Raw genomic sequence first — 9657 nt, 5'->3', positions numbered from 1 at the left:
CTTCCACTCCTTGCTTTACCTTCTCCTTGCCAGGTGGACCGAATTACTTGCCAACTCCTCCCTGATGTTGCTGTTTTCTTTCATTTAGCCCTTGCTTTCTTGAGTGAACCAGTGAATGAGCTGGAAAAGAGAGGTGAAAGAGGTTGTATTTATTTGAGGACCTTCAATTATTTTTTATTAATTAAGTAAAAGTCAGTATACTTTTCTCTTTTCCCTTTCTCATATATGACATTTTCTTTTGCCAGCTTATGTCATCTATCTATCTAAGAGGATGCGTGGGCATGATAGTGGGAATACGATTACAATGAGAATGGAAAACATTCGAAACAGAATTTTGCAGTATGAGCGTAGATTTGAAAGCCTTTTCCAAATATGGAGATCTTCTGTGTTCCACTGATACAGAGCTGTGTACCTCAGCACACTAGCATGTCAAGAATAGGTTACAGGCATGCAAAAATGTTAATTTACTCAGAATGGCTGGTGATGAGACTATATGAGGAGTTCAAGTAAGCCTTGGGGCCTGCAATGCAGATGGGGCAAGCTTTCCAGGGTAGATTATCAGATCTTGACTAAGAGTTAAACCAGCTGCTAGCTTTAGCTCGGCAGGGTGAAAGGCAGCCAAGGGAACAAAGAATATCACCATGGAAACCAAAGGGCACAAGTGGATCCAAGATTTCCCTCACTTTTCCTCAATGGGGTCATGTAAGTCATATACCTCCATCAAGAGAAAAGGGGAGGTGAAGTCTGAGAGATTGCATATTTTACCTAAAGGCACTATTTCAATTATTGCATCACGCTTGCAAGGCCAAATTTCACCAATTAAATCTAGTCTTTCCTCTGCTATCCAGGACCTGGGGACTATTGAGGAAGATAAGAGTCAAATTAAAGAGTGAAGAAGATATATTCTCTTTGCACATCCCTATTGCAGTGTGAATATATTTGATACTCTGTTTAATTTTATTGAGTAGTGCTCATTTTTCTGCCTGTTTGATATTCAGGACAAGCTAGGTCAGGAAGTAGATACCAGTGACCAATTTGAAGAGAATATAGACAGAAATATTCTGTCCTCAACCATTTCCCCTTCCTGAGAGAACTGAGAATCTACAGGGTGATAAAGCAGTTAAAAGGGGCTTTGGGTCTCCTCCCCAAACCATCCTCAAGATTAGTATACTTGTGGCCACTGATTTTTCAGCCCTATAGGCTAGTGGGGAGACTAAAGACAACTAGGTTGCTCAAAGATACTTGTCAATAGAGTAGGAGCTTCTCAAACAATAATGTAGGACCTATTTTTAGTTTTAATTTTTGAATTGGGTATAGACATAAGTGCTCTTATAAAATACAATAAAAATGAATTGCTGATGTTCAGAGAGGTTCTGTGTGCTGTAGAGGATCATGGGTGTTGGCAGCACTGGCAAATGGCAAAATGGAGATATTGAGCTAGATAATCTGCTCCTAATCTCATTGTGCTTGTATTTTTCCTTTTCTTTATATTCATAGCCATTGACTAAAGAAAGTTTTTTCTTAAATATCTCTTCTAATCTTAGGAAAAAAGTTGTTGTGTTTTGAGAGATACTGTTTAAACATGTGAAGGCAGGGCCTTGCATGGGGCGGGTTGTGGGTATGTGCAATCACTAATTTAAAATGATTCAGTTCCGCCTGCTCATGGCTTACTTACCTAGGAATAATAACTGGGGAATGTTTGCATTTAGACCGTGATTGCAGAACAAAAAACTTCATAATAGGCACTCAAATAAAAAACTGAGGATCCTTGTTTTATAAAGAACAATACTGCCTTCAGAACGTTATTGAGTGCTGGTAACCCCCGAAAAGGAATTGACAGTAGAAAACTGGAATTCTTATTTACTTTAGTTTCAAGTTTTTGAAAGATAGAAAACATTTATGTTTCAATATAAAGACTGAAGATAAAAAAGAAATTTAAAGGGACTGGTCCTTGGAAATAAGAAGAGGTGGTATGGAAATAGCTAACAATAACTTTTGTAATTCCAGGTAGAATTTTCTGGTGAACAGAAAAACAGAAAAGTTAGTAGAGAACAACCTGCATTTGTTAGCTTAAATTCTTTGGGCTCCATTAGCCATTAAAGGGAGTGTTTGCTCCTATTTTATCTTTAGTTTTAAGAAAGACTTTTTCTTATGCTTTGAATTAAATGTTAATAGGATAACCATTTCACATTGAATAACTACAAATTGCTTATTTAGGTGTTTCTATGGTTCAGTAGCAAAACATGGATGAATATGTAATTTGTTTTTAAACTCTAGCCTAATGGGGTATACGCAATAGCTGTTCTATAGGACTTCATTTTAACATGTCCCCAAGCATATTTAGAATGTTAAATAAAAAGTGTTATTGGTATTTGCCATAGCACAGTGAATTTATCCCCCAGTGGACATATAATCTATACGAAAGTCTGAGTAGAACCATTTAGTGCAGTGGCGTAAATGTAAAATCTGCTATAGGAACCGGGGTACAAAGATCCTCTAGGAAATTGAGAGAAAGCAGCAACATAACTGGGAAGACAGGACAGAATTCAATTCCATTTGAAGATACAATATAAAGCATCAAAATATAAAGTGTGTGTTGTTTTAGAAATAATATAACAAAGGCTTCATGTGTTGGTCAACATGACTGCAGAAAGAAAGTAGGGAGTCCGACTGAAATTCGGTTGCACATTTCTTTATAGTTTTTCTAGAATTTGTGACTCGAAAAATATAAGCTTGTGTCTAAAACAGTCACAACAGGGAATATTTTTCCTCCTCCTGAGAGTAGCCTTGTGGGAAATGAGATGGTAAGAAAGTTTTCTGGACCGTGTTATTATGATTGTGAAAAGAATCATGGTGCAGAGGGAAGATATAAAACAACGTTGTTTTCTCTAATACTGTTTTATTAGTCAGGTTCCTCTAGGGAAGCAGAATCAACAGGAGATATCTGTAAACAGTATGAGATTTTATAAAATTCTCTCACCTGGCCATGGGAATGCATAAGTTCAGATTCTGTAGGCAGGTTGCAAACCAGGGGCCCCAATGAAAGTCCGATGTAGGTCCTTTATGGGTTCCTGGGAGCCACTGGCTGTCCAAAGACAAGCTGGGAAATTCTCTCTGAATGCTGGAACCACTTCCCCTTTTAAGGCCTTCAACTGATTGGATAAAACCTCACTCATTGCTGAAGGCAATCTCCCTGGTTGACTGTAGATGTAATCAGTCATCTATGTAGTAAACTCACTGATGACCAAAGCCCATAAATGATTACGATTAGCCCAGTGCTTACTTGATCAAACAACTGGGCATAATTACCTGGCCAATTTGATACATTAGCCTAACCATCACAACTATGAAAACCGAAGAAGAGAACTAAAAATTTTCTACTGATTATATAGCTTAACACTAAAATGACTTTCCAGCACGTTAGTAAGATTTGGACTGGAATTAGGGAGAAGTTACGATCATTTCATAGACACCAATGATTTCTGTAAATTTGTGGACTCTGACTTGTAGCATCTTTGTATGAAGTAAGCAGTATCTAACAACTTCTCAAAAATATTCTGCTTATCCATAATTAAGAGCCTTGGGAATTATGTATAAAGTCATCACTAAAAGATTGCTTTTAAATAAATTTGCTAGACAGGTAAGTGAAATAACTTAAAATAATTAAAGCTTTCTTCGACTTCTATTTAATTGTTCAGGCAAATTCCAAGTCAACACATCAATGTAAAAGACTTCTTGTGGGTGTATATAAAAATGTGTTTATTTCTAATCCTAAAAAAAACCTATCATCTCAAAATTTCTATTTTAGATTTTGTTTTGATTATTTTCTTGATTATTAAAATAAAGCATGCTCTTTGCACAAAATTAAACAGTCTGGAAATGTGTATGCTGCCCCCTTGTTCTACTCCCCACCCTGGGTAGGTCCACATCTTTTCAGTGAGAGTAGAATGAGGGAAGGGGATTTGATCAAAAGAAATGATTGGAGATGGAAAAAACATCAATGCTAGTGAAAAGAAATAAAAACATTTAAATTGGAAAATTTAAGAGAAATTCCAAGGGTGGTATTGCAGACTTTGTGGAGAAAGACAAAGCAAGGGGAGAAAAACAGCCTGAACTATTCAGTGATTGGCATTTTGGCCCCTAAGAGTAATTTCCAACCACAGCTGAACTGTGCACACCCCATTCCCATTTTCAGGGCAGGGGATTTTTCTCTATGTTAATGAAATATTGATTAATTTTTACAAAATGCAGGCAGTAATTAGATGTGCAGCCACAAATAGTCTAACTCCATCATGGGGAAAGATCTCGGGAAGAATTTGGGAAGGGTTTGTGAGGCAAATCAAGAACTATTTCATGAGGGTTATTTAAAATCTGCTAAAGAGCTTCTGGATATTGGTAACAATGCTTTTCCTTCTCACTCTAAAATAAAGCATTGTCCTGGCTTCAGCAAGATAGGCTCACTGCAGATGTTTACTCTGCTGGCGCCTTGCATGGTTGCTCTGTGTGCTGAGCAATGCTGGCAACTTTCCATGAAAACTGCTTCCCTGCCCTATCATCACCTGTGAGGCTCGCATCTGTCTGGTGCAGGGGTTCAGCAGAGTAAATGAGCAGAAAAATCGATCAGTCCCTCATCACCTAGAAGTGACATAAGCAACATTGTTAATATGTCTTACTTTTTTTTCCAATACAATTTTTCCCATGGCTGAGAATACACTGTATTATGTAATTTAGGTTCCTGATTCTTTTGCATGTGTATACATATGCATACACATACATATATATACATGTATTTTTTATATCATTAATTATTCTTCATAAGCATGATTTTAATGGTTGCAGTTTTGTTATTGTATAAATGGCAGATATTTTTTTATGTCAATACATTTTAAAAATTTCTAAATATTCCACATTTTCAATATTTTTAGTTTTTCTACTTTCCTGTTAATGGATGTGTAACTCATTTCTTTGTTTCACTATTACAACAATGCTCAGTGAAAACCCTCACACGAGCTTCTGTGAATGTATATTGTCTGTAATAGGTACTTGGGAGTGTAATTATTGGGTTGAAGAATATGCACATTTCCTGGGCAGGTGCCATAAAGCCACATTAAAAATGTCAATTTAGACTTCCCCTTCAATATCTTTACCTACAATTTCACAGAATCCCCACCTATGCTGGAAGAACCTGAGGAGTGATTTGTTGCGACAGTGTGTCAGGGGAACACAGGTTTAGGGTACTACAGAAACTTTCAGCAAATGATCCCTTTATTATTCGCATAGCATGGAGTCCAGAAAGGGCAAATAATCTCCTTGTCACACAGCACAGAGAGTCTGAAAGAGCAGGGGAAGAAGTCCCATCATGCCTGGTCAACCCGGGTGGTGGAAAATTGCTCTGGTCGGTGTTGCTAGGTGGCAGCTCTGCCCACCCCACTTTGTGCCAGAGAAGAAAAATATATACTGTTTTGAGAGTGGTTTTTATCCGCCTCGGGAGGAGGGTCCCCTGCCACGGAGAACTGTTCTGATAAGAATCTGGGGCTGCCCATTCCTAGTTCCTGGGTTTAAGGTCTGGCTGGGCCTTTTCTCACACTTAACGTCTCCCCCACTTTGTGGAATGGCACGTGATAGAAAAGGAGGCGGGGGCAGCAGAAGGCCAGAGGATGGCCCCTTAGTGTTTATTTGTGACTTCCCCAGAGATGGGGTGGGGGTGGATGAGGTCTGGGTGTTGGCCTCCTAACTGGTGTCTGGGATTTCCCTTATAGGTGTAGCTTCTAGCTGTATGTCTCTTTTTATTTATTTATTTATTTATTTTTTAGTTTAAATGCATTATTTTTAGACAACCTCCATGACATATTTTTCTTAAAAACAACGCCTCAGCTCCAGATAAATCAGGATCAAAATAAATGATGAGTTCAAGATGGCATCAGCCCATCTGTTCAAGTGCTGGTGAGGTGTGGATGAAAAGCAGCAGCCAGTTATGTTGATGGGTGATAGATCAAAAACAATTGCCGGGGGGAGAGGGGGGGTGGGGGGGTGGGGTTGAATGGGACCTCACATATATATTTTTAATGTAATATTATTACAAAGTCAATAAAAAATAAAAAAATAAAAAAAAAAAACAATTGCCAAATTGGTTAACATTTCTCCATTTTTAAACTATCCGTAAAGAAAATCATATATGGGGTCACACCATCCTCGCGGTAGTCTAGGAGAGCAACCATACCATCTGGATTCATGTTTTCACCAATAAAGAACTGATAGTGGTTGAAATTAGCAAGGATGAGCTTGATTTGTTCTGCTAGCCCCTGTCATAAAAGATTTTACTCTTTCTGGTTTCTGTTCTTCAAGTTTGCCTTTGATTGATTTCATTTAATCTTTGATGTACTTCTTGGAAGCATCTTTTGTGAAGCTGGTTTCCTGCAAGTGATGGTTCTGACAATATCTACACCGGTGATGACTGTGCTTTCTGTCCCTTCACCCTCCGGGCCTTCAGCGGAGGCATTTCCACCAACCGCGAGTCATCAATGCTACTCTCTGTCCTACTGACCATCTTCCCTTCCACCTCCAGGTACAGCCTGTCCGAGATCTCCCAAATCTTGTAAATATCGGAAAACATCTCCTCATGGCTGATGAGGACCAGGTAGATGCTCACGATGGCCTCTGGAGGGAGGTGGCAGCGGTGGCCGCGCGGCAGGAGCGTGGAGCTGTCGGAGAGCAGGGGGGAGAGGCGCGGTGGGGGGGGGTGGGGTGCGGAAAAGGTAGCTGTCTTGTGGAGCTTAATCTTAAGAGGGAGACTGACTCTCAGTTACCTTGCTCTCCCCAGATCTGATTCTCATCTGGCACAATGTGCACTTGTCCAACATTGGGGAGAGTTTTCCAAGTAGTACGGAGGTTTTCTCTAGATGCCCATGCTATCCACTAGGACAATAGAGCTCCAGAAGTAAGTGAGGTTCCCCATCCCAGAGAACTCTAGAGCTGCTGTTCCACTGGTGCAATACTTTTTTGGTAACTTCTCCCAAATCATGAGCCTAAGATTGAGACTGATTTGGTAGCATTATCCTGTTTCATTTTTATAAGATTTTATGTTCCTATTTCTCTCTTTTTCCAAAGCTGCTCCATTAGCAGATTAGGCTGCTAGTGGAATTTATCTAGCAATGCCTGTCTGTAAATGCTTCCTTCCTACCTGTCCTAGGACCCTTTGCAGAAGCCTTTGATAATTTCTCTAGCCTAATCACATAGCCTAAAGTTTCTGTATTCTTCTTCTGACAGATGATCAGAAACTGGTGTGCACTTCCCAGTCACTTGAAATTGCTGAAGGTTCATTCTGATATGATCATGGTCAAGAAGTCATCCCAAATTGGGGCTCCTTGTGCATGCTTCCTTTGTCCTTACTGCCACTCAGTCCCAAGTTCCTTTTGTAACATGTATCCCTCTCTCAAAATTCCTCATTCTGGTGCCCTTCCCTGCTTCCTTGGGAAGTCCCATTCCTCCCCAAAGAAAGGGAAGTTTAGCCTCTTGGGCCATTCTAGTGTCAAGCCAACTTAGGTGGACCCCCAGGGGCACCTAGAGAGGGTCTCCTCCCCTCGATCATAACAAGTCTGGACAGTGCAGTGGGCTCACTTGCATTCCTGGGTGTCCAGTTCTGTTTTAGACTAACCACTGTGAGAGCCAAGCTGATTTTCTTACCAGCAGTCTAGGATGTTGATATACTTCATCAAATCCTATATCATCTCTGCTCAAGACAACATAGTTCACTTTGTGAAGGAAAAGAAGTTACTCCTATCGTTGTGACTTGGTCCATAATCCTTTTGAGAATACTGGCATAGGATTCCAGCTGAGCTCAGCTTGCAGGGCACGCCACAGTGCTGGACATGCGCGGTGCTCCCTTGGCTGCCCTGCAGGCATTACAGCAATTCCGATGATATCATTTGCTCCAGATTTGAGGGGGGAGGGGCAGGCAGATTTCAAATTCATTGCTCTGTATGTACACATTTACACTGAACTCTCAGAAGACGCCAGGTGGTGGCTAACATCATTCCTTTTTAGTAAAGGAGTGTAATGAAGTCGTGAGTAGTCTATTTGTTTATGAACACAAAGGTCATTCAAAAGGCGTGGGTTTGTCTACTTTGTTGGGCTCTGCAGTTAATCCGTAGGCAGTGATAATAGCAGCAGAAGCAATAGTGATGATAATAATCCGCACTAACCTTTAGATAGTTTTCACTGTCTTAGTCTCCTTCTAAACCTTTTATACGTTTTAATAATACTATGAAGTAGACTATTTTTCTCATTATAAAAATCATATAAATTCACTTTGGAAATTCTGGAATAAACAGGGTATTACCAAGTAGAAAATAAAACTAACTTGTAATAGTATAACCAGGACCCCCTTATTAACACTCTGCTGTATTTTCCAGTTTTTAAAAAATATATATAAAAATATATAAAAAGATATCAGATAGCTCATAAATATTCATTTTTAAATTAAAAATATAAATATATAAACAAAATTGTGGTCACAACTATTTTTTCATTTTTGAATCTTAATATCTCATTGAGGTTCTTTCAATAATATTTTAATACATTTAAAGTTGGTTATGGGAACCCCAGGCTTTCAGAGGTGAGATGACTTTCCTGTAGTATAAAGCTCATTTTTAAAGGTAAATACACAGCTTCTTATACTTGTTGATTTTCTTACCCCATTTGTGACATAAATATTTATGTGTGGATTTTTCATCCTTAAGTGCCAGAGTCCTACTGACTGCCATTTAGTACTTGTGTGAAGTTTTCTCTAGTGTTTTCCTCCTGTCAGCTCCTGAACATCCACTGAAAAATTACCAGGGCTCCCTGAGGGCATTTTGTTGTGCTGATCATTTACCAAACATTTGTGAATTGGTTTCAGAAGCATAATTCTTTAAAGTGCTTTTTGGTCTATTGAGCTCACACATAGTTAGGAAAAGCAATTCCAGCCAGAGCGGGTGTTTAACATTTGTCATTCTACAACCCTCTCTTGAACCCTAAGGCAGGAGATGAGCCTCGGCCTGATCATCCCTGGTTGAGAAATGTAAACCTAACGACAGTACTTCAGCATGTGCAGTGAACTGCGTTTTAAATAGAGTGAAGTGATGGGATCAGCACATTTATTCCTGAGTTGTAATAAAAACTTCCCATTCAATCTAAAATCTTTATTCAAATTTTCTTTCAGAAACTCTTTACATGTTTATGAATCCTTATAAAACATAAGAGCATTGGATGTATTTTAATAAGGGTTAGCACCTTGAGAGTGCTTATTGTGTGCCCCCAAACTGTCCTTAGCACTTCACATGTGTAATTTCACAACATATTCATGAGGTAAATGCCATATGATTTCAGCAAAAGAAAAAACTTGGGGAAGCAAAATCACTCTCACTTTTCTAGTGAGCAGAGGAGTGGGAATAAATCCATGACTGCTGATTCTAGTGTCTGCACACGTAACCACAGGGCTATCCTACCTCCTCCCAGAAAGCCAAGCACAGGGAGAAAACCAACTTTTTTTTGAGGAATTGACAATCTATGAGTGAAGTCATTAGTACACTCAAGTCAATGTAATCCTGTAGTTCAGGAGACGGTCTTTTCATTATCTTACTGCTCCTAGCATCACAAAGGAGTGACCACTGTAACTTT

General features: G+C 39.2%; 1 pseudogene; it reads right to left on the bottom strand.

Moving 5' to 3' along the window:
- Positions 1-6131: 6131 nt before the first annotated feature.
- On the bottom strand, positions 6132-8697 carry LOC101424617 (translationally-controlled tumor protein pseudogene; annotated as a pseudogene).
- Positions 8698-9657: the final 960 nt, after the last annotated feature.

The sequence above is a fragment of the Dasypus novemcinctus genome, chromosome 14, assembly GCF_030445035.2.
Source record: "Dasypus novemcinctus isolate mDasNov1 chromosome 14, mDasNov1.1.hap2, whole genome shotgun sequence".
Classification (NCBI taxonomy): Eukaryota; Metazoa; Chordata; class Mammalia; order Cingulata; family Dasypodidae; genus Dasypus; species Dasypus novemcinctus.
Note: the sequence above shows the minus strand (reverse complement) of the source record. Positions and strands in the feature narration are given on the sequence as shown.